Genomic DNA, 25,500 nt, shown 5'->3' on the forward strand with positions numbered 1-25,500 from the left:
AACAGGCCTTGTTCCCTAATGTTATCAGTTGTGCTAAGTGAACACTATTCTCTTGAATATTACATAAAGCTGGATTCATGGTGAATTTGTAAATTTATGTGGACAAAAAACAGAGCTATCAAAATAAATGTAATGCTATGATAAATAGAATGTTGGGAGATTAAAATGAGGCCCCTGATTTCTGTCCAATGACCACTTATCTCTGGTTTGGATCACAGACTCTCATATTTAAATCACTTTGACTATGTTGCCTTCCCATTGTCCTGAAAAGTCACCATGGCAACAAATCAATGGCAATGAAAACCATTTCATTACATATTGTTCTTTAACATCTATAGGTTACTAGGATGTGTTTTTTAGAACATAATCCATTATCTAGGAACTTTTCAAAAAAATTTTTATTCATATTTCACTATGATTGCTTTCTTACCAACAATAACCACATATATTTTCCCCAATGTGGCGTACTAAAACTATCTTGCATTACAAAACACACTCCTTCTGTCCACATTCCCTTGAATAACAGAGAAACAATAGTGATTCTATTTACATCAACTAAATGTCATTTACTTTTCATTTTTTTATTTACCTTAAGTTGAATGCCTAGAATATATCTACACAATTTACAGCTTTATTTCATATGTAATTTATTTTAAAAATACACAGATATTTCCATGCTGAGAGCATGAGCCTATTCTAAAAATTAACACTTTAATTTTGTTACCCAAAAATTTTTACAGTAATGGAAAACCATAATTATGTTTTAAATCATACTCGCACTGGGGCACTTTTTGGGGCAACGTCTTTATTTGAATATGTCCTCCCTCCAGTTAATAAACGTCTCTTTTTCTCCACACCTACTAATTTTGAGTAGAATATACAGCTACGACCATCTGCCATTATTACAGCAGGAACATGAACTCTGGTTGCAATGTCTTGATTCCGATTGAATGCATGGTACATTTGAAGCGTGTGTGCATATGTGTGTTCACTGACCGGTTTTTATAACCAGATTGAGGTATAGTCAGATGGGATCATCTTTAAGCTCTTTCTGCTGCTGCTTTAATAGCAGTTCATATATTTCCAAATATTTTTAAATGTTCTATTTGATCAGGCAAATATATGTTGCCTATTTCCCCTGGTAATCAAAGTAAAATAAAAAGCAAAAAATATAAAGGAAACTTAAAAAAACAAACAAAACATGAATGTGTGATAAAAGCCTGAGTCAGTTACTAGGGAGTAAATTAACGCAAATGAATTACCCATAGCAGTGAGTAAAACTGCTTTCCCAGCCAAAGGAAAGGAGTAGGGTTGAACAAGACAAAGCAGTCACTTTAGTTGAAACCAGAATACTTAAATATAGCAGGTGGCAAAAGGACAAAAAAATAAATGCGGATAAAAAGATTAGAGAGTAGAGAGAGGAGAAATGCAGGTCACACTCTGATAAAGAAGATATGCCTTGTCAATAGCATCTGACAAAACAGGACTCAAACAGTGGCATGGTATTGACACTGCGAGTCACTCCTGGTAAAGACATATCTGGAAGGTTAGAGGAGAAGCCTTATCTAAGGCTCAAGGCATGGAGGGCCTTAGCTATGCCCACCCAGTGTAACAGAACTGACAGCACAGCAGGAAGAACTGTGGGAAAGGGGTAGATCAACTAGAAATTTAAAAAGGAAAATGGAGAGAAAGAAAGGGGGAGGAGAGAAGGAGAGAGAGAGAGTGTGCGTGCAAACCAGCTAATGGCTTAGCCCTTTCATTCAATGAACACACGCCCAAAGGGAGAACCTGCCCTCAATAATCACTATTTCACTTTATTCTCAATGTTTAAACATTTCTAGTGTTTAAAGATACAAAAGTATGATTGTAATTATAGCACATATTATATATATATATATATCTTTACATGTTTTGCATATGTACATTGTCCATTTCCCATGCATGTTATTGTAACATACAATATATATGTAACATATGAGTAAATAGGAATATTTTTTCAGGGTAAATTTTCTAGGGAAATTTCATTTTTCTTGCTGCCTTTATATTCTAATCCTCATTTCAAACCCCGTCCTCCCATCAGACAAGACCATGCTATATAGTGATAGCTAAAGATGACCATTGCGTATCCTTAGATATTTTCAAGAGGAGACTGCTGAATGTACCACTCTTTAGTCAGGGTTTAACCTTTTCCTTTTGCTTTTGTAGTCTAGCATTTGAAACAGCTACCTGACCTCTCAGCAAGTTAGCTATGATTTCCTCACCTTTTCCTTGTTGTTGGTTATACTTAGGCAAAATTCTTAAATGGGGTAATAGGATAGATAGTCTCTTGGGTCCTTTACAGTTATGAGACAATAAGGTTGTATCTGTGCTCTTTTATTGCCTTGAGTGAATCCCTCCTAATCCCATTCATTTGAGAAGATATTTATCAAGTACCATCTCCATGCCAGGATTTGACTAGATATCAATATACAATTGCTATTCTTGTCAGTCAAAGAGTTGCACCTATTCACGTCACTGGAGTGACATGAATCTCCTCTTCTGAGGAAAAAAACAGTGCTACTCGAGCCTATATTTTTCTGATTAAACCTCTTCTGTCTTGTGAGGTCTTCCTTCTGAGCCCTGGTTTCCTGTAGGACTATAGAAGACAGTCTATATATATAGACCTCTCTATATAAAGGTTATAGAGAGGGCACTATAACCTTTAAAAACTATATTGCTATTTTTACAAATAAATATTATTAAGGGAATTTTAACTAAAAACCATCAACTTAAACTAAAGTTTAAATTTGGGGGAAAAATATCTGTTGGTATATATTTTGATTGAACCTACACACAAGAAATAGACTGGTTGACTAGCTTTTTCCCTCATTTAGATTCATTCTTTCAACATATATTTACTATATCTATTATTTATCAAATACTTTCAAACTATCAGAGAAAAAATTCTGTTCTTGTAAAGTTTGCAGTCTAGTCTGAGAGGACATATAATAAAAAATAAACAAGGAAGTTATATAGTATATTAGAAGGTCATAAATGCTATAGAATATTTTTAAAATATAGGACAAGGTGAGGGGTTTTAGAATGCCTGTTTGGAGGAAGAAACTTGGAGTTTAATGGTTAGGATAGACCTCATTGAGAAGGCTATGTCTGAACTGTGACTTGAAGGAGGGTAAGTGTTAGACCTATGGGAATATTTAGGGGGAGAGATTTTAAAAAGAAAATTGGAACCTCGAGTGCGAATTCCCCCTACATCAGGAGGCTCACAGCGTGTGCAAAGAACAAGGAAGGCAGTATGGCTGTTGCTGAAAGAAGAGGGCAGGAATAGGAAACCAATGAGGACCTTTTTAGATCATTGTAACTGGCATTCATTTCAAAAGAAATGAGGAGATAGTGTAAGGTTTGTGTAGAGAAATGAGGTTATCTGATTTTTATTTTAGTAAGGTTCCTCTAGTTAGTCTAGTTAGGGTAGGTTGGGGGTGGGCAAGGAGGCAAGGTTGCAAGAGTGGAAGAATGGAGATGAGTTAAAACCATATTAGTTAAATCTGGGTAAGAAATCATAGTAACTTGAACCAAGGTGATAGCAGTAGTTTTAGTGAGTCATGGTTATATTATGGATAAATATTAAAGATGGAGACCAGCAGGATTTCCTGATGAATTGGATATTGATTGTAAGATGAAGTTGAACTCTAAGTGGCCTCAAGGACTGGAAAAATAGAGTAGACATCAGTTAGGAAGGAGAATATGGTATAGATTCATCTGTTTACTCACCCTCCCATAGCTTACACTGTTCACTTTCCCCTCAGTGCAATATTATATGTGGAATATTAAGATTGGAGACTTTTCCACTTTACAGGTATTAGGTTTTAGATAAATAGACTAAGTAAAATCTAAGACTCATACATATGCTCTGATTATTTAATAATTTGGAGTGCTGTTATTGACCCAGTCACTTGTGGAAGGATCAGCATTGATGGTGGTTTAAATATTTGAGAAGTAAATCGTTATTATCTCATCTTTGATTTGAATCAATATTTTTGTAGGTAGAGTTGTCCTAATCAAGAAAAAGACTTTATGAGGAGTTGCTTATTAAAAGAATACTTGAGGATAAGCCAGATAAGCTAAAAAGTCATATGTTTTTAACTCCTCAGAGAACTGAAGATACAAAATTAAATGGCCAAATTCCAGAAAAGGAAGGGCCTTTCCCAGAGCAGAAGAATCTCATGATTTTTTTCATCCCTAAGGGTACTGCAGCAGAAGGAAACTGTCTGCATTAGACAAAAATGAGGAGGAACTAGCACAATTTTTAACAAGCTATTAATGGTCACAGGAGGCTTGGAGAAATGAATTAGAATTCCAAAGCATCTCCATCAAAAATCAGTTCTGTAGCATTGACCACAGAGGAGCTTCACCAACTGCAGGGCCATGGCCTAACAAAGATTGGGGCAAGGAAGGAGAGCTAAGGAAGCTCACTCAAGGCCTACAGGCCTTTCATCCACTGTACTGCTATAACTGGTTGGGGGCAGGGTAGCAAACTGGAGAGAGATTGTCAGAGGCATGGAAAACTAAAATAGTAAAAAGAATACCTCAATAATCCACAAATCCCAGATACCCAGCTCAACTACAGATTAGATTGGCTCAGGCCAAACAGACAGAAGAAGGAGCAGGCTTTTCCTGGGAGTGTGTGTGTATAAATTTATATGTGTGTGTGTGTGTGTGTGTGTATATATATATATATATATATATATATACACACACACACACACACACATATATATATAAACTGGAGGAGATAAAAGAAATAATTATGGTTTATGTCACAGCTCTGCAAAACAAGAATGAATCCTTGGAATCAGAAAATGCAGAGATTGAAAGTGAGGTTCAAAAGCTTCATCAGAAATTTACATTAATGACTGAACCATATCAATAAATGAAAAAAACAAACTAATTAACTAACACACAACAACAACAGAAATGACTTTCCTGGTAAACTAACTGTAGTGGGAAAGAATGGCTTAGAGAGAGGAATAATGATGTTGCAAAGCAGACAGAAACAGGAACCATAACCCCGAAGAGTAGAATACCTACCAAAAAATCAAACTAAAACTTAAAGAAAAGAACAAAGAATAATTTGTTTCTTAAAAATCTGCGTTGTAGTAAAACAAACCGTGACTATAACACAACAGAAACAGACTCATAGATACAGAAAACAAACTAGTGGTTGCCACTGGGGAGAGGGAAGTGAGAAGGGGCAAAATAGGGGTAGGGAATTAAGAGATACAAACTCCTAGCCATAAAATAAATAAGCTACAAGTGTATATTGTTCAGCACAGAGAATATAGCCAATATTTTATAATAACTTTAAATGGAGTATACTCCATAAAAATATTGGATCACTATGTTGTACACCTGAAACTAATATAATATTGTAAATCAACTATACTTCAATAAAAGGACAATTATAGTGAGGTAGATGGACCTAGAGTCTGTCATACAGAGTGAAGGAAGTCAGAAAGAGAAAAACAAATACCGTATGCTAACACATATATATGGAATCTAAAAAAAAAAGATGATTCTTAAGAACCTAGGGGCAGGACAGGAATAAAGACGCAGACGTAGAGAATGGACTTGAGGACACGGGGAGGGGGAAGGGTGAGCTGGGACAAAGTGAGAGAGTGGCATGGACATAGATACACTACCAAATGTAAAATAGATAGCTAGTGGGAAGCAGCCGCATAGCACAGGGAGATCAGCTCAGTGCTTTCAGACCACCTAGAGGGGTAGGATAGGGAGGGTGGGAGGGAGACACAAGAGGGAAGAGATATGGGGATATATGTATATGTATAGCTAATTCACTTTGTTATAAAGCAGAAAGTAACACACCATTGTAAAGCAATTATACTTCAATAAAGATGTTGAGAAAATAAAAAAATAAAGGGTACATTAAAAAAAAGAATTTAAGATACATTAGTTTACTTAAGTTATTAAACTTGACACATTCAGCCCCCAAAAATTAAAAAATAAAAAAACAAAAAGACAATTAAAAAATAAAAAATCTGCATTGTTGCCCCTTATAAAAAAATATATGATATGTGGACAATAGCACAGGCTGGTCTGAGAAATACCAGTGACTTCAAAGAACACACAGAGTAGACCAAAATTAACTGAAGTGGATGTTAAATTTGAAATTTTAGAGAAGCAATCCAATTTTGGTGTTTGGCGGAGGCCCAAAGGACCAGGGAATCCTCTGAGTTGCTAGTAAGGGACATTAGCTGAGAGGACTTGTGGGTCTAGGATCCATGTCCACTGTTGACCAGCTAGCACTTCCACTTCTGCTCCTGGTCTTACTCTGTATGGCAAGAAAGTTCACTCCTGCTTTCGTCTCTGATCATCAACCTGGACTAGCAGGACTCATAATCTATTACGTGCCTTCTGCCCGTGGAACAGACGATCCAGTATCCTTAAATATGAAGTCCAGTGGAACTTTAGCATACTAAAGATGCTTTTGGCAATTTGCATTTTCACTATGTACCTCTTTTACTTGAAAGCAAAGCACCTGGCCCAAGCTCTCTTGCTCTACACCATCACAAAGTTGGAGGCCCATAGCAGGAATGAACAACGGGGGAAACTGATGAGAGGAGGTCCTCCTTCCTCCCCACAACCTTCCTCCAGGAAGTATATGAAGACTGCCTTCCACCTCCGATTACTTTCTACAGGGGGATTTTGCTGGCCAGCCCCATGCCCCACCAGCACTGGTAAAAGTTTGTCCACTAAGACATTTCCTTGTCAGCCTTGCTCAAACCCAGAATTCACTACCTACAGTCATTTCCTCAAAGGAGTCCCCTATTGGACTGAATTCTTCACATGAATTTTCTGAAGATCCAGAATCTGAGGAAGAAATGTTTCTATCATTTTGCATCTTCTTTCTTTTGCTTTACTGGCTATGAATTAAGTGTTTTTAGATAATAGGTCAATTTGAGACTTGATAAAATTATAATTCTTAGAATATAATTTCATAGTTAAAAGTGATGTCTTAAATTATTTGAACAAATTATTTCCAATTTAATGGACTCTCTAGACTGGTAAATTTTGTATTCTGATATGATTAAATAGCCAATCATAACAAAAGCTATAATAGACATTTTACGTGAGGAGTTAAACAACTATTATAGATCATTTTGAAACTTTAATAAGCCATATATGTTTCCTAAAAATTTATAAGACAATTGTGAAAGTTTCCTGAACTTTACCTAAATAATTTTTATTCATTAAAAAAAAACAAAACAGGGTTTCCCTGGTGGCGCAGTGGTTGAGAGTCCGCCTGCTGATGCAGGGGACACGGGTTCGTGCTCCGGTCCGGGAAGATCCCACATGCTGCGGAGCAGCTGGGCCTGTGAGCCATGGCCGCTGAGACTGTGCGTCCGGAGCCTGTGCTCCACAACGGGAGACGCCACAACAGTGAGAGGCCCGTGTACCAAAAAAAAAAAAAAAAAAAAAAAAAAAGATATGGCGCCTCTGGGAAAATACTATTAGGGAAAAACAATTCTTTATTCTTTGAGTGACATGACAACCTCAAAGAGGGCTATCTGTCTAGAGGCCTCCGCCAGTGTATCAAAAACAGAGGAATAGAAGCCTTGAGCCTCAGATAGGTTTGTCATCTCCAGAGATCTCTACTTCCTTTGAAAAAACTGAAGCTGTAGGTCTTGTTTTAGTTGATAGCCATATTTGCATGTTTCCCTCTCTACCTCTAGGAAATTGGGAACAAAGAAGTTTTCAAAAGACAATGCTTTGTGTCCATTCTCTTGCTTCCTGCTTTATTTCTGTTTCCATTCTGAGTAAGACTGCTGTCTCCCACTTCTCTGATCCGTTTCAGTATGCTGATATGCATCATAAGGTAGATGGTGTGAGAGTGATGGCTTACTCCACAAGTGTTAGACTCCTGTTCAGAGGTTGATGCTCTGGTACTCTTAAGACATAGCGCTTGTCAAGTGAGAGAGGCAAGAACCAAAAGGACAGAATCTTTGTCATTTTAGTTCATGATAATCAGAACCACAGTGTTCTGACACTGGTTTTGTGTCAGAAAAGTGAACGTATCTGGCTACCACAGTCTAGGTAGAATAGCCTTTATCAGATATACAGGCCACATCACACTGGCGCTTGAACTATCCTATGTCTGCCCTTCCAGAATGGATAAATCCCCAGGGGAGGGGTCGGGTGGGTAGGGACTGTCTGCAGCCAGAAGAGAACAGAGGAGACAGCTGTTTTCAACCAGCGGAATGGAAACTAGAAACACTGGTTTTAGCCCAGCTGGTCAGTAGAACTATGGTTCCTTCTGAAGGCAGAAGAAATCAGCAAAGGGGTGAAAAAATGTGAACAAAGCGATGAATAGAACACAAAGGAGGCACTAGTGTGAACATTGAGGGGAGATGTTCGATCTTCCAGGAAAATGGAATGCTCTGGCATACGAATTGAATGAAATGTTTGTGTAAAATATTATATTCTTTAAATTCAATGCTTTTCCTAGAAATGTGGATATCTCTCTAAATGCTTTGTATAAACTTAAGACTGTCCCCTAATGAAATTGGAATTGGGAAGAATTTGAGGGCAAACTTGAAAATTGAATATGGTTTTTACATCTAAAAGATAAATAAAATGTTAAATTAGACATTTAGATATATATGTTAGAGTTGAATAAACTCTTACCTTTTTATTAAAATCATGGACAGACCAAGTAAAAAATGTCAGAGAGACCTTTATCCCCATAATATATCATGGATTAATTTAAATTCAAACCTAGAAGACATGTTGTATATGTTGCCTTGAGGAAGTTACCAAATCTCTCATGGTCTCAGTTTTCTAATATAAAAAATAAAGATAATACCAAAAATTGTTGAGCTTACTTTCTAAGACTGTTTTAAGAATCCATGACAGTAATATATTTGAAGCATTTTCAAATTTAAAACACTGTAAATTTTTAAGTATAATTTAATTGTAAGCCATAAACTACTGGGGAAAATATTTATCACTATTAGTAGACTGTTAAGTTTATTTTTCTTGCTAAAAGAGGTTATGAGAATAGTTTGAATATTTTATTTGTCATGATACAAAATATTTTTATAGATTTTGGGGGCATTCATACTCTTTACACAAACTACTCAAAAGAACTATTCGAAAGAGAGCTGTCATCTTTCTGATGAGGCTTTTTATTTTGTACTATCTTTCTAGCAGATTTATTATAGCATTTATATGTGTCAGTTAATTTGAAGGAATATTATTTTCTAGATAATTTAGGCCCCAACATCATATTAATAACTAAAATGTATAGATATAAAAAATACCCATTGTTAATTAAGTGTGGATTTTCATTTATAACCTTTTTTTCTCTTATAAAAATATCTATCTAAGGAAAGGTTTAGTTAATGACTAAGCAAAGAAGCGAGGCAATGTAGCTTAAAATCAGATTTTAAAAGCCCTTAAATTTAAGTAAACCTACGCTAATCTATTATTATGAGGTCCAGAAAGAACTGCCAAATCAAAAATACCTCCTCAAATAGCAGTGCATAGAATTCAAAATTCTGTCTGCTAGAGAAATCTTGTGTTATTTTCCCTGAAAAGCTCCAGTTAGTGGGAAAATGTCATATAAATTCATTATATTAGTCATTTAGCCATTATTCAATATCTATTATATTCCAAACACAAAGATGACATAATATAATTTCTCTCCTTGAGTTTACAGCATTGGGAAGATACAGACATTCACAGAAAGATTGCAGTAACATGTAGTTCATCCTCTAATTAAAGTCTTAAGAAAAGGATGACCAACATTGCTGCAGAGGTTACGGACCTTCTAAAAAAAGTGACATTTGATCAGGATTTTGTTCTAGGAAGATGGAATATATGTTCAAAAGCACTGAAGCTTGAAAGTTCATATGAAATGTGTTTGAAAAACGGCAGGTAGTCCATTGTGGCTGACGCATAAGATGCTTGGTGTGAATAAAATATATGGCAAAGAAATTTATTTAACCAAACAGACAATGAGAAAACAATAAAGGGATCAAAGTGTAGAGTGGTCTGACTGCAGCTGCATTTAAGACATTATTTTGGCAGCAGAGTTATCTGATTCACTTATCTAATTGGTTGGAAGAGACAATAGACACCATTTAGTTAGGGATATACTGAAAAGCCAGAAGGGTAGCTGCTGTGCAAACAGGAACATTACTTGGAGCCTGAATGCTTGGGAAAAGAGAGCTCCAAAAGTTTCAGTGAGAAAATGTTTTCCTTAATCCACAACTTTTCCCCAATGTCATTGTTATGTGTTTACAGTGTATGTTGAAGTCTCCAGTTGATGATATACATACAAGGACAAATCAGCAGATTCCATTTTGTTAATCAGCCTTTTAGAAAATTCAACAACACACTGTAAAAAAATCAGATCTTTTGTTAAAACATATCTTCAAGTATGTTTAAAGTCACATCACTAGTAAGTAGAAAGACTCAAGACTTAGGTCCATTACGAAACACCTTGTCTTGAAGGATATTATTATATTCTCAAACCCAATAGTTTTTCATCGTTGCCTGATCATCTGAACATCACCTCTAGTGTCTGGAATGCCTTTATCAATACAGTCTATTCATAAGTTTGAAAACAAACTCCATAGCCCAAACTCCCGGCAGTAGCTAAGTACAAGCTTGCACAGAATTAAACTCATTGTTACTACAGCCTTCTGCATACCAAATTTTTTGGAATCTGTAGCTAGACCCTCTTAAGTCCTACCTCCTTTCTGCCCCACTCTAATAATTGTAGGTGCCCCCTTCTCCATACTAAGGTATAACCAATTAGCTGTAATAATAATAGCTCCATCCTGAGAAATAAATTTATTTGAAATGAAAATTCTAAAATGACTCTTACCATTTTAAAATATCAATCTCCCATTGCAACTATTCTTGCTATATCTGGAAGCTACAAAAGATAGAAAAAAATAGAAGAAAATTACAGAAATCCTACTGAGGGTCTTTTTGACCCCAGAAGCTGACCACAATGCACCTAAGTGGAGATGAAATCTGTGCCTCAAGAGCATATGAATTTTCACAGTTTACCATTGTGTAAAACAATAAATCTTTATATAGCATTAAACTTCAGAAAATAACATTATTGGTTCCTCAGAAGTACCTAAATAGTCCAGAGAAGCACTAAATGTTTAAAATATAAATAGTAGTTTTAAGCCTAGTGGAGGAAAATAATGCAAAATAACAATGCATTTATTCCTCAAACTATCTTTGCTTAAAGAATATGCACATGACTTTAAAGACATTTATTAGAGACTTCATGTATTCATTGTGTTATAGCTGCACAGTTTTCTTCTGAATACCTTTGTTAACAAAATCTGGCAGACATTCAATAGCAAACTGTGTTCCAAGCAATGAATTCATAATGTTGTAGCAGGAACAATCTCTTTAATGTTGTAAGACTTTATATATGATGGAAAAATCGATAGCTTGGATAAACATGGAACAAACTAGCCCATGCACTTTTTCGGCGACATCCCATTTGATTGGAAACAGTTTTCCCCTGCCCATTTGGAGTTCACACATGATCACAGCCAAATAGGATTTTGCTTTTGTTCTTCACCTTAAGATCTCGTACCTCTATAATGGGTAAATACTGAATCATTCTTACTTGTAAAACCCTGAATCAAAGACACAGGATTTTTAAGAAATCCTCTCCTCTCAAAAAGAAAAATAAAAGAGCCAAAATGGTAAATATCAGCCATCCAGAAATCCCAGGAATTATGCCAGGACTCATTTTTCCTACTTTAGCTAGACTCATTGTTAGTACATTAAAAACAGTTCGAGACGAAATAGTGAATGATTTCCATTGCATTAATGGCATCTTTCTCCCATCCCCTTTTCTGTTATGCCAGACTTTAGTTTGGGGATCCATATGGTTTTGTGGAGACTGACTCCTCTTCTGGCTTCAGGGATGGGATTTATATAACACAGCTAAGCCAGTGTTATGGGCTGAATTTTGCAAGTCCAGAGTACATCTCAGGATTTTTTGGGGGGGGAATATTGTTAAGTAAATAATCCCCTCTTTCTACCTGAGGAGATGGAGGAAGGATGTAGTCCTAAGTGCTGGTGGCATTTATCTTAATATGACAAGGGGAGCCTTAGGATGAAACCAACCTCATAAGGCAGAATGTTGAAAACATGCCAGGTCTACCTGTAGATTTTTAAGTTGTGTGAACCAGTTAATTATCTACACTTGAGCCATATGAAATTACTAATTTGATCATTTTTTATCATAAAAAAGACAAGCTCATGTTGATCAACCCAATGTACTGCTTAATCCAGAACTTCTGTTACAAGCTAATAAAACTCTCTAAACTGAAGAGATGGACACATAAAATTCTATGCCTTTGAGAATTTTTAACTTCTTAAACTACTGCCAAAACATAAATTTATAAATTAAAAATTAAATTATAAATTTAATTAAGTTATAAATTAAAGTAAAAAATATTAATTATTCAAGGAGTATATTGATACCAGTAGAGTTTCTAATGAAAGATTTCAAAAGGAATTTTTTGGATATAGAGATACAAAGAAAGTTATAGGAATATGATAATGTTAAAATATATGTGTATATCTTTATATTATATAATATATACTTCAAACATTTAATTTGACTACTTTTAATGAATAATTTAACTTAATATAAAGAATTGTTCTGTGCGATATATATATTAAAGCATTTTGTTAAAATGTTTATTCTGTATTTTTCTCTCAATTTAGAAAACTAGTAAATATGAATATAATATGATTGCATGGGAATAACAAATTATCTAGAATAATGTTTTTTAACTTTAATAAATAATAAACAAGAGGATTGTATTAGTAATATTGGGCTTTCTCTTTTCCAGTGTATCAACATTTTCTGCATAGGACAGATTGTGAACAACTTCTTTCTTAAGGTGAGATTGGGTGTCATGCACAGTAGAAGTTTGAGAGGCTATAAATTTTTTAGTATATTATCAAAGATATTCCATAAGTCAAATTGTTTTAGGGTAGTTGTGCATGCCTAAATTGAGGGTATGTGCTCATTAGTTTTATATGCATACATTCTATTTGTTCAACAGTACTACTTTTACTGTAAACCCTAGAGGATATCTATTGGAAATTTCTGAGTTTATCAAAGCATGTAACTTGATATTTTTATTAAAACTTGGAAATTTTATTGATGCTAAAAGAAAAAAAACAAGCCACAGAACAAAAATAAAATATACTATTAAAACTAATACAATTAAGATATCTCTCAGAGCAAATGAGTACTCACACACACACACACACACACACAGAGGCATGTTAATATTTTTAACTTCCTCCTAAAATACAAGTATATTAGATTCTTTTAATTACCATGAGCCATCAGATTTTTTTATCAATGCTATAGGTATTTTTGCTCTATTATTCCAAGAATTAGATATTGTTATTACTGTATTATAAATTAATATTATATTAGATTTACTCACATATTTACCACTATTTTTTCACTTTTCCTTCTTATTAGAACTTCCACCTTATCTATTTATTTGAAGTATATTTTTTAGACTTTCCTTTAGTGAAGATTTCTCAGTTTTTCTTTGTCTGAAAGTATTTGTATTTTGCTCTTGTCTTTGGAAAATAGTTTCTCTGAACTGTGAGTCGACATTGTCAAAGATTCTTCTGACACCATTGAAGATTTTATTCTGTTATTTTCTGGATTCCATTTATTAATGGCAAGTCAACTGTCTGTCTAATTGTTATACCTGCATAGGTAATTTGCTATTTCTCTTTGTCTGCTTTTAAAATCTTCCTTTGTTCTTTGGTGTTCTGAAGCTGGTTATGATGTGTATAATTTTTATGTATCCCACTTTAGACTTGTTGGCTTTCCAGAATCTGAGGATAGATGTCTTTCAGCAATTCTGGAACTCCTTGGTCATTACCTCATTTAGTGTGACTTTTTCCATTTTTCCCTACTTTTATGTCTCTTAATTTTTTTCCAAATCGTTTCATATTTTCTTAGTATCATATTCTCTGAGTCTATATCCCATTCACTGATTTGATCTGTATTTGTGATTTATTTTAAATTAATATCTTTTTATTCTTTTAATTTTATAATTTTTGATACAAAATTCCACTTGAGTGTTTTACAAATTTAATAGTCTCTTTTTCTTGTTCTTATTTTCATTTGAGCCTCTATTTTAATTTCATGGTTCTAATTGCACTTCCAGTTCCTTCTTGTTCTCACATGTGAAATCTTATTTTCCTTGTGTGCTCTGATTTTGACTGTAATCTCACACATGTGGAATGTTATTGATGAAAATTCTTTAAGGCCAGACTTGGAGTTCCATTTTTAAAGTATTTGCTTCTACTAGTCACTCAAGGGCACTATTAATCCAGGACAATTTTTAAACTAAATGCTTTGCTTTTAAATTAAATGCTTTCAAATAGCATGGATGTAGATTTCAGGTCTGTGATGAAGACCAACTTGTTAATGTGAATCCTTTTTTTTTTTTTCTCCTCTAACCAGCACTAAGGACAAGACTGTATATTGCCTTTCAGACCCTTTTTCCGCATGAGATTTCTTTCTCATTTTATGGAATAAGTCTTCTACCATACTTTTCCCTTTATCTTCATGAAGCAGCCAAAAGGGAAGCTCAAGCTTTCCGAGGATCTCTAGAAGTTCTCATGTTGTACGCTGGCTTTGGTGATACCTCTTAGGATTCCTGCTTTTACTTTGATCTTAGTCTTTGCAGATTTCGTTCATGTCAGATGCAACATTCTTTAAAAGTATGCACATATATTTGTATACATAATTTTATTCAGTTGCTTTCATCAGGAATTTACTCTGGCTATATAGATCCAGCATACTGGCTTGAAGCAGATAATAAAGTGTTTAGAGTCTACTAAAAATGCTAATACTTAATTCTTTATATTTCACAGATGGTGTATGCAGTGAGAGTTTTCTCTTTTGACTCAACTCAATAGTTGACCTCTGCTAAAACTTCAATTCAAACTAATTTTCTACCTCTACAAGTCTCCAACCTTTTCCTTCATAATTCTGATATGGTTCTGTTACTTCTTTCTCTTCCCTGAAGCAAGGACTTCATGACATTAATATTGCTAAACTACAATATTAAGCCCTGTCAAGAGTGAAAAGGAGTATAGTCTTTGTTTGATTCTGCTTTTGAAGAAAACAAAAACACATAATTTTGGTTCCTCTTCTAATCTTTTAGACTCCTAAATCACATGGTATTAATTTTATTGCTTTTGAGATTCTTGTAATTACCATTAATGCTTACTATTTAACTAAGAGGGCAATTCATAAAATGCCCATGCAGGCTCTCTAATGAAGTTACCCCTATGGTAGTTGGAAAAGGTGGCTAAAATTGGAAAGGACATGTACACATGTTTTTTCTTCTCTTTACTCATGTAAAAGATGTGTATATAAAGCAGCTGTTGTTGTCATTTTCCAGCATAAACATTTGAAAAATTTCTGTTTACTCCCTTTGGAGGCTGGCACTTTCACACTGGTTTAAATCAGCCAGATTTATTTGTAGAAAATAGTATTAAAATGTCCGCGTGCTATGTTTTTTAATATAAAATCCATTATTATTTTTTACTTTAAAATACAATGCATGCTATTTTTCTGGATTTTTCAAGATAATGTGAAAATATTAGTACAAAATCATTCAGTTTATAACAAGCTGTTCTTTGAGGGAGGGAGGAAATTTTCAAACATAAATTTCAATCAATCAGTACCGAGTTCATTTTCATAAGCTGTTTTACTTTTTATATTTTATTTTTAAACAGTGTCTAGTAGCAATTAAAATTCACAGTAATTTGTTTTGTCCCAAATATTTGTAGTGTATGTAGTTCATTTTTCCTTTCAATGCATTGAGGGGTAGGGCTCTTTAATTACATTTTCTTCTTCCTGCATTTTCACTACTCAACTACCTACAGCTAAATCAAAGAGCTAATAACAAAATACTAAGCAAAAGAAGCTATTTTATTCTAATACAGTTGAATTATCCAGCTTTATATGAGATATTGTAGTGAGCTGCTTTGCATTGCAGTATGCAGTATTAGCCCGCAGAAAATTTTAACTTTTTATAATCCTTTCGTCACAGCAGATGTGTGATCCTATATTACCTATCTGTCATTTTTTATAAATATGGACTTCTCAGGAATTGAGTAGTCATCTCTCACTTTTTATTTCATTTCTTTACATAATGTTAGAGCAGTGAAGCATATCCAGTTCAAAATCCTTAGTTTTGATCTTCGTAGAATAAAATTTATGAGCAACTTAACCTCCCCAAGTGCATCATTATTACAACTCCACTGGGATTGTTTAACCTTCAACCCCAAGCTAAATTTGGCAAAACCTTGAATGGGTGCTCTCTTAGTTAAAATTCTCAGCTTCTGTATTTCTGTGTCCCATGGAAATTATTGCTTTGTATAAAATCAGCAAGCAAATATTTGCTTACAAATTAGATAGACTGATATTGATCTGCATGTGTTTTAGAAAGGGAATAAGTCCCATTTTTAAAATATAAAATGATAAGACTGAAAATGACTCAATATTACTCTAGAAATGAAAGAACATATATCCACAGTCCATGGATCGTAAGGCTTTAGAATTGCACGAGTGCTAGGGGAATTATGTCATGAGGGACAAAGCATAGTGATTTTTACTTGAGGAACAAACTGCTATTCTCATAATGTAGAAATGCTAAATAAATAAGAAATGTGTAGCAGTTCTCAGGTTTTTTGTTCTCAGGATCCTTTCTTAAAAATTATTGAGGACTCCAAGGAGGTTTGTTTATGTGCATTTTACATTGATATTTACTGTATTAGAAACTAAAGTATAAAATTTACGATATTTATCATTTCCTTTAACATTAACAACACACCTATTACTTATTAATAATGTATTTTTATGAAAAATAGCTGCATTTTCTAAGCAAAGCAAAATTTAGTGAGAAGGGTAGCATTGGTTTTCATTTTTGCTAATCTCTTTACTATGTGGCTCAGTAAGAGACTGTTGGGTTCTCATTTCTGCTACTGTATTCATTGTTTTGATATAAAACATTATGAAGACTTTGGAAAACTCCACTGTAGACTCTTGACAGAATGAGAATTAAAAGACAAAGTCTTAATATAATTATCAAAGTAGTTTTGACCTTGCAGCTCCACGAAAAAGGTGGTGAAGATCCCAGGTAACCGCAGATGACACTTTGAAAATTACTGACTTAGTGGCTTCAAACAGCAATGTACTTTCCCTCTGAGTCTACAGGTCACCTGGACAATTCTGCCAGTCTGGGCTGGGCTTGACTGAGCTCCCTTGGCTTACTCAGGTGTTTGCACTCAGCTACTGGGTTGTCTGGAAGCTGGCTGCTCTAGGATGGCCTTGGCTGAGATGATGGTCTTTGTACCTCTAGCAAGCTAGCCTGGCCTATTCCCATGGCAATGAGTGTTCCAGGAGGGAGAGTTGAAGCATGAAAGGCCTCTTGAGTTCTAGGCTTAGAATTGCACGCTATTAATTCTACAGCATTCTTTTGGCCAAATGTATAGAAAAGTCAACCTACATTCATGTGTGGAAAACAGGCTCCACCTCTCGATGAGAGAAGTTATAGTCATATTGAAAAGGGGGTACATACAAGGAAGAATTTGGGGCATTTTGTCAATTAACCATAGCATCCTAGATCCGCCCCCCCCCCCAAAAAAAAGGATAAAGGTAATTCTTTGCCTCATTTTCAATAGATTTGACTCTGTTGTATGTGCTGTAGGAATCTGTTAGGACATATTTAGAAGTAATAGTGCTCTCATTTAAAATTCATTAGTTTGGGCCCTACACTGTAAATGCTTACCTGTAACCAGGGCTTCAGATATAACCAGGTCCTGACACAAGGACTCACACTAAAAAGAATACATAAGACAGTGCAATGGATGGCAACTTTGCCAATTTTTTAATTTACACTAAGAAATATATATATTATTTGAGTTGGACATACGTGAATGCATAATCAGCAAAATTTTATTATAGTCAAATAATACTATATATTATCAAAATTCAGTTTCACAGAGACCAGAAATAGCCAAAAAATATAATTTGAACACATTTCCTCCTTATAAGGAGACAAATACAATAAAGACCACAATGTTTTTCTCTGATTATCAAAATATGAGGTCAGATGAGTAAGGATCTAGTGAAATCAAGCTAAGAGAGTCACATCTAATGACAAGATTTTTTGTTTTCTGTTTTTTCCTTTTCTAGAAGGGTGGAAAATGCTTAAAGTGTGTATATTGCGTCTCTCTCCACCTCAAGGATAACCATACCATTAGGAACAAAAATATCAAAACCTTTTACAACTTGGTTCACTTTCCTCTGGATCAGATGTTACATACTCAACTGTCTAGAATCATATAGGTAATATAAATGAGTAATGCACTTCAGTAGTAAAATATTAAGAAATTGGAAGTGGGGAGATTGTATGAAACTGGAAAAAGCCTTCCCCATCTAAATGGGATTAGCTAATACTTAGGTCCAGCCAGTTGTTGCAGTGTGGGAATGAAAGCCCATTATTACTATACACTCTAATTTTAAAAGAAATCTAGATATTTATTTGAAATTCTTCCCTTTTCACACATTGCATTGACCAAGCCAATTCTGTTAGAACCTAGAATCTCCCTCACCTGGCTATTTTTTGTGAAACCTTCGTCATTGGAACGTTGCAGATGTTGTCATGAAATTCCTGTTTTTTAGGCCATGTTCCAATTGATATATTGCTTTGTTTTTGATGTTCATTCATATTGATATTTATGTATGAATATTGATATCACACACACTCATAATCTAGTCTTGCTCTGTCTTTTAAAATTTATTAAATTTATTGCTCTCATGCATTAAAGTGCATAAGAGCAAAATTAAATTTGTTTAGCATGCTAAACAAATTTAACTCAAATAAATAAAACTGTAAAAGGTGAGCAAAACCAGAGAGAATGGGAGAGGAACAGAAATAAACAGAAATAACAATTTATATAAATTTGCATTAGGCAGTTTTACCTACCATTTCACTTGGTATACCCCACTGTGCCTTTGTCCTATTGATAAGTTACATCAGTCACTTGGACTCTCTAGCATTTATTTTTATTTTTTTTCTGCTGCATAAATTTGTGGCTGGACTAATGATCTTTGCATTCCTTTTTAGATTGATATCCTATGATCATCAGTTTGACTTTTAAGTCATTTTAAAAATATTTTAATATAAAATAAAGTATGCTTTGAGCCACTGAGTAAATTATAAACATTCTCTTCCAGATTATGATATAACTAATATTCTCTTAGAAAGCAATGCATAAATATGTATTGCAGCTAATCAGTTTTTAGTCTTGCCTCTTTAACCTTCTTTAAAAAACTCAATGCTTTGTGCATAATAGATTTCTCAACAGGTGTTTGTTACTCATTGATACAGGTGGGTGAACTTTTCCATTTAATGTGCTTTTTCTTACGTAGTACCAGGTACAGGTAGTGACACTCACTAATATTAAGACACATTACAAGCTTCATCTCATAAATGCATAGTGAAGTGAGGATCTCTAGCATAGACTGTATTCTTTTTTATTCCACAATCATACTGATTTCAACTTCAGTATCAATCTATAGAAACAGTGTCTTAGCCTGTTCAAGCTGCTATAACAAAATATCACAGCCTGGATAGCTTATCAACAACAGACATTTATTTCTCACAGTTCTGGAGGCTAAAGTCCAAGATCAGAGTGCCAGCATGAGTGAGGGACCTTTTTAGAGTTGCAAACTTCTGGTCTGGTGTATCCTCACATGGGCAGATGGAACAAGCTAGTTCTCAGGGGCCTTATTTATAAGGGCTCTAATCCCATTCATAAGGGTTCCACTCTCATCACCTAATCACCTCCCAAAGGTCCCACCTTGGGCCCCACCTAATACCATCACCTTGGGTATTAGGTTTTTCAGCATATGAATCTGAAAAGGGACACAAACATCAGACTATATATAGCTCACAAATTTCCTACAGACTATTTGCAAGCAGTTTTTATTTTCACCAGTTAGCATGGAATTTCAAAATGTACAAAACTAAGTATGGATTTTTATTTTGTAATTTAATAGTTGTGTGAATGCAGGCAAGTTATTTAATCTCTGATCCTCCTTTGCCCTTTCTATAAAACAGTGCATGACTTAACATAAATGACCATTTCTTTCTTTCCTTCCTATACAAGTCATTGTCATGAAAAATGATATTTCCAATGCAGGAAAAAAAAGAAAAAACAACACTTGGGTTTCCAAAGTGCTCCTTTTAATAGGATTATGGGCACAACGAATGTCTGTCCAAGTCAATTGCTACTTGTCATTAAGAAATTTGATTATTAAGTGGTTTTCTCTAAGCTGTCCATCCAAATACAGTTACATGCAATTAAAATTAAACCTTAGACACATTCTATTCTGTTCTATTCTGTAACCGTTACACGTTCACAGTTCTTTTTAATGTTGCACACATTCATCGATGAATAAAAGGAAAACTCTGAGCCAGGATCTAATTGTAATATAGCTATCTTGTAAAGTTTCTTATTAGGTGTAAATATAAAGTGTAATCACTAATATCATGGGCAGTGGTTTTAAATTAGGTAAGTGGCCCCCTTCTCTCTGAAGAAAATGAATATAAGAAAACAATAAATTAATTTCTAATCTCCAAGAAATATTTCAGCAAGTTCTCCCCTCCCCCTTTTTTGGGGGACCCAGCCTCCTGACACTTTGCAAAGCAGGAAACGATACCTGCCACAAGAAGCAGAAGGGAAATTTGGGGTTATCACACTGGGAGAAGACTCTACTAGTTTTTACCAGGCCGTACCTCTGCCCAAGGAATTGAAAAGCAGTTTGTATGTATTTAAATAAACTATTTACAAAGCATACTAAAATCAGCACTGGATCAGCAGTGTTTCCGTTATAGCTTTTCTCATGTCTGATAGCAGATCCAGTCCCGCCCTCCAATTGTCTGTGCATTGTCTTTCTTTCCCATGACTCACCCTAATTTTCAACTCTATCTTTTCTGACCTGACACTGACATTTACATTTGCCTTAAACTATGACAAAGCTTGATAAGGCTGGAGACCTTTTCTAATCTGAGTCATTCTATTTAATTCATTGTTTGATTCTAATGCTGAACAGATAAAACTGTGTGGGATTATTGATGTAAAAGGTGTAGAAAGCTTATGTAAGCACAGAATCCATCACCTCTTTATTACTAGCAGTAAAGAATAGTAAAAACAACCTCCACAAATTATATTTGGCTTAAGAAAGTATAGTATACTTTGATTACATGTGGTTATATCTCAGTCAGCAATAAATTCAACATTTATTTATTTACAGTCTACTTGGTGACTGGCAGATGGTTAGATTTGGAAATATAAACAGATATAATTGCTACAAGTTTTGAAATAGAAATGTGAACTAAATGGGAGCAGTTTATTCAACTGATGATGTTGGGATACAGAATTGATCTGATAGACTTTTTGGGAGGTGCGTACCAAGCTCTAGTTGCTTTGTTATCTCCTGTAGTCAAAGAAATAACCCTTGAAGTCAGGTGTTAATGTGCCAGTTTTAAAATGAAGAACCTGAGGATTAAGGCCTTGCCTAAAATCACACAATCAGTAAGTAGGAAATCCAGGATGCAAATTCCGATGTATCTAGCTGCCACGTTATCTCTTTCAAGCAAATGAGGATGAGATTTGAAGCTGAGTTTTAAGGGTGAATTGGAGTTAATTAAGCAGACAAGGAGAAAGTAATTCGAGGCACAGAAAACAATAGAAGCAAACACACACAGGATAAGGTAAATGGCATAATTTAGGAAGTGAATAGGCCCTCGTAGCTATAATATTAATTGTTAGAAAGAAATCCCTGAAAAGTAGACTAGACCTACAGGCTGAAGTCAAGTTACAATGCACCTAACATGGAATGACAAGGAGGTATAAATCATTGAAAGGTTTTAAGTAAGAAAACAGAATTGTAATGAATCTTTAGAGAGATAATGCTAATAACATGGTAGATGAACTGTAGAAATGAGTAGATTTTGGTAAGTCTTTTAGACTCCTGGACCCAACTCCAAAGTTTGTGTGTGGGGGAAGGGTAGGCTAGGGGTGTGCTTTCCACACAATATCAAGCAATTCACAGATACCAGCAGAGTGTCAAGAATTCAACTCAATTCTGACACTGTCTTCTGGGAGATAGCATCAGATCCCACAGGTTAAGGGCTCAGTCCTACAAGACTGCCCTGCCACCCCCCTCCCCCCACCCCACTTCAGATGCCAGTTGCAAGCCCAGGTTGTTACCTGTGCTTCTAACCGATTGACTGTAAATGAAAGGTTCCCAAGACCCCTTCCCAGGATTGATTAATCTGCTAAAGTGGCTCACAGTACTCAGAAAAACATCATACTTAGTAGATAAGTTTATTAAAAAGGGATATAATTCGGGAACAGCCAGATGGAAGAGATACATAGAGCAAGGTATGAGGAAAGGACACAGAGTTTCCATACCCTCTCCAGATGTGCTGTTCTCCCAGCATGTTCACCAGCCAGATGGAAGCTCTCTGAACGCCATCCTTTTGGGTTATTATGAAGGCTTCATTACAAAGGCTTGATTGATTAAATCATTGGCCATTGGCAACTGATTCAACCTCCAGCCCCTCTCATCTCTCAGGAGGTCTGGGGGTAGGACTGAAATTTCCAAATTTCTAATCACATGGCTGGTTCTCCTGGCAACCAGCCCCCATCCTTAGTGCATTCCCAAGTCACCTTATTAACGTAAATAAGAGACACCTTTAAGCTTTCAGCACTTAGGAAACGCCAAATGTTTAGGGAGCTTTGAGCCTGGAACTGTGAACAAAGACCAAATATATATTTCTTATAAATCATAATATTGTAGTAGGGCAACTGAGTAAAACCCTGTAGCTACCAACATGGGCCTCTGAGTCCAACCAACCTTGTTGTGCCAATCTATTCTAATTTTGAGGATTAAATATAAAATTTTTACAAAGCACCATCCCTGTGCCTGGCAGATAGTGATCCTCCAAAAATATTAGTTGTTGTTATGTTATTTTGGAATTAGGACTTAATTTGATCATTGAACAAACATTTGAGGGCTTACTATGTGCCAGGAACTCTTCTAGAACTAGGGGTACTACAGTGAATAACACAGTTAAAGTCCTTGCTCTCAAGGGACTTACATTCTGGAGGGGGCAGGAGAGTCCGGAAAAAAATGGTAAAAAAAGATTAGCAAAAATTATCAGAGACATTTCTGAGATAGAATTGACAGACTTGATCACTTACTACATGTGGGATGGTGTGTGTCATAAGTGAGGGCAACAGAGGAAGAGTTAGGAATGATGCTGAAATTTTTCCCCCCGCAGCAATGCAGAGGCATTGTGTTGTCATTAGCCAAAATAAGACAGCAGGCCCAAGAGCACATATAAGGAGAGTTGAGGAGAAGGGCAGAAAACGAATTTGATTTAGAACATGTAGAGTTACAAATGTCTGTATATCCAGGTAGAGATGGTAGGCTCTGGAAATTGGCTTCTATAGAATGGTATGCTGCAGTAGGATAGAAAAAAATGTGTCTTGGTTATGCAACTATCTGTCTCCAACCCCCAGCAGAATGCTGACACCTACTGAACATGTTCATGACAATTTTGTTGTAGAAAATAATATATATTTTGAAGAAAATACTACCTGTAACTCCATGACTAACTCACAGTAAGATTATGACAAGGAAATCCCCTTCTGCTTCCCATCTTTACTGTTATTTGACTGTATCACCTCTCAGATGCAAGTAGCAAACCTTGAGTGGTTTGGCTAACTTGTATTTACAGGGTCCCTTGGGTAGGAGCAGTGTTCTTCCTTTCTAGCTCTGCTAAACAGAGGTACTTATTAAGCTGAGTGTAATTTGATATTCAATTAGAATTTAAAAGACTCTTTATTAAGAGACTCTAAGCTTTTTGAGGGAAAATATTATATTCATATTTGCATCTTCATGGTTTATCCATGTGACAAATTAATAAATGAAAAATTTAAAAAGAATGTGATGTAACACCCAAGGGAATGGATACACAAAACACAGATCATTGTAATTCTTCACCTAACCTTATCAAATAAAAATACTCAACTATATGATTCGTAAGATCACTTTCTAGAAATATAATTCTGATATTAAAATTTGACTATATTGCAAATAAGTGAGTATATCGTAAAAGAGGTCTTACATTTAGAGAGATTTTATGTGTATAACAATGAACATTTTCAAATTAAATTACAAAAAAGCAATGATTTTAAAGAAATACCATACAGCAGAGACTACTTCATAAAAAAACTATGGATATAGAACAAAATAATATACTGAAGCTTTGGATTGTTCAAACTGGTTTTACAATGTTTTAAAATTCTCTGAAAATAAAAAAAAATCAATTTGTACTGGAACTTTGATTTTTTTTAATCCAGTTGATCTGTTCCCTTATGTATTTACAGACTTACCCTAGAGACATCTAGTTATTCCAATAAAAATAGAGATAATCTTCAAGAACTAATAGACCTTATTTTCCCATTTATGTAATTTGATTTCAAAAGGCACACCCTTATGTAAAATGGTTGCTCCATTACTAATCCCTTGTCAAGATTCCATTTAGAGTGATTTCCCTGTGCCTCTGCATTTAGGAACTAATTTATTAAACCTATTTTCTGATTTTTACTCATTTGTCCTTTTCTAAATTAATCTTCGATCTCAAAAATGTACAAAATAAAACTTTTATTATATGGTATTCTATGCTGAAATAACCAGAAAACTCCTCTCATCCCAAGTTCAAAGTAGAAAGAATGCATGTGGTTATGACTGTGGGCTCTGAAATCAACTTCCTCTGAGTTGAGTCCTTCCTACCTTTATCACTTCTAGGTGATATATCTTTAAGAAAGTCATTTAATCTCAATAAATTTGTTTCCACATGTGTAAAATGACAAAATAATGGTGCCTATCTTACAAGTTTATTGTGAAGATTAGGTGAATTACAGCACATAAAATTCTTAACACAGCCTGGCCCTTACTAAAAGCTCAGTGTGCTGCTTATATATAAATCTGGATATTATCTGCCTCTACTGTTTATATCACTGTCCATTAAAAAGCATCAGGCATTTTACTACTTCTTTCAGTCTTTCAAATGTCTTTTGTAAGTGCCAGTCATATGGCTATCACTATATTAAATGCTACAGACAATAATCAGAAAATTGAAAATATAGTGTTTGGTACACCAGTGTGAATGATCAAAGGTATAATAATAATAAAAGTTCACAATAATTACATGTTAAGTGAAAATACAGATAAATTTGCAATAAGAAATCTTTGGCCATTTTTTAGCTATAATATGGATTTTTCCTTCTTATTTCCTTCACCAC

The 25,500-nt window shown here is 34.8% G+C and overlaps 1 protein-coding gene across 1 annotated transcript in view; it reads left to right on the plus strand.

Annotated features, from left to right (window-relative positions):
• MGAT4C (MGAT4 family member C) overlaps nt 1-25,500 on the plus strand; it is a 337,239-nt gene that overhangs the window by 276,458 nt on the left and 35,281 nt on the right. The window contains exon 3 of the mRNA XM_019952142.3: nt 12,915-12,965. The gene's annotated coding sequence lies outside the window, so the exon portion shown is untranslated. The remainder of the gene's footprint in view (nt 1-12,914; nt 12,966-25,500) is intronic.

Source organism: Tursiops truncatus, chromosome 11 (genome assembly GCF_011762595.2).
Source record: "Tursiops truncatus isolate mTurTru1 chromosome 11, mTurTru1.mat.Y, whole genome shotgun sequence".
In the NCBI taxonomy this organism is placed as follows: Eukaryota; Metazoa; Chordata; class Mammalia; order Artiodactyla; family Delphinidae; genus Tursiops; species Tursiops truncatus.